Source organism: Myotis brandtii, unplaced genomic scaffold (assembly GCF_000412655.1).
Source record: "Myotis brandtii unplaced genomic scaffold, ASM41265v1 scaffold281, whole genome shotgun sequence".
Lineage (NCBI taxonomy): Eukaryota > Metazoa > Chordata > Mammalia > Chiroptera > Vespertilionidae > Myotis > Myotis brandtii.
This window is the reverse complement of record NW_005360721.1, coordinates 80,160-81,086: the sequence shown is the minus strand read 5'-3', so window position 1 is coordinate 81,086 and position 927 is coordinate 80,160. Positions and strand designations below refer to the sequence as shown.

At 57.4% G+C, this 927-nt stretch overlaps 1 long non-coding RNA gene across 1 annotated transcript in view; it reads left to right on the top strand.

Moving 5' to 3' along the window:
* The first annotated feature begins 37 nt into the window (after nucleotides 1-37).
* LOC106726556 overlaps nucleotides 38-927 on the top strand; it is a 2,921-nt gene continuing 2,031 nt past the window's right edge. Inside the window, exon 1 of the long non-coding RNA XR_001362620.1 lies at nucleotides 38-731. This is a non-coding gene — a long non-coding RNA (uncharacterized LOC106726556). The remainder of the gene's footprint in view (nucleotides 732-927) is intronic.

The window sequence follows — 927 nt, the reverse complement described above, 5'->3', positions numbered from 1 at the left end:
CGCGCAAAGCTGCCTGTGGTTACAGTGGCACGCGATGTGAGGGCGATGGACAAGGACTCGTGTTCTGCTCACTCAGTGGACGTGTCCTTTGGGAATCCGAGTCCCTGGCATCTACTGTGTGATTTGATTTACTGACGTGGTGCCTCAAGCTACCTGGAGGTCCCTGGAGAAGGAGGTTTACATTAGGGGGTGACGCCTCCCAGACCTGAGCCTCATCTGTCCCTACTTCCCTCCCTTTCTTGTGATCAGCAGCATCCCTCCCTCCCCCCTTTCTACCTCCGCTCCATTCAGCATCTTTCAGGAAAGAAACTCACCTAAGGCGGGTGTCGGCAGAGGCCAGGTTGCAGGCCAGTGTTTCCCCGCGTGCAGGATGCAGGCCAGGGTTTCAGCTCAAGTGCTGGCATCCTCTGCCAACGGCTTGCGTGTTTTTTTCAACTAAAGCAACAGGATTAAATGCATTTTACATCGCAACTCAGGACATGTATGCACACAGGATGAAAATGCGTCCTGCGTTGTTTTTCCTACTTTATTCTAGACTTCTCCAACTCCCGTGTGGGTCCCGGCCCACCTTGCGTCATGACAATGTATGCGTTCCTAAAGCGACGTGAACTCGCGCTCCCGCTCCGAGCCTGCTGGCCACTCGCTCTGTGGATGCTCAGTTCCTCCCGCCAACAGGCTGAGCAGGAGCTGACTCTCCTGGAACTTGGGGCCAGTTCCCTCCGCTATTCCAAGTGAGCCCCGGGCAGCAGTGCAAGTGGACCTAATGGCCGCCTGTGTCAAAGGAGGACACCACAGGGAAGAGGGCAGCCCGCGGGTGGAGACCCAGGGGAGGAGAAAAGCGTCTCCTCAGGAGACCCGGAGAAACTGGTCCCCAGTCCTCAGCTTAGCAAAAGCTGGGGCCCCGCGGCGCTGCTGCGCCCTCTGCTG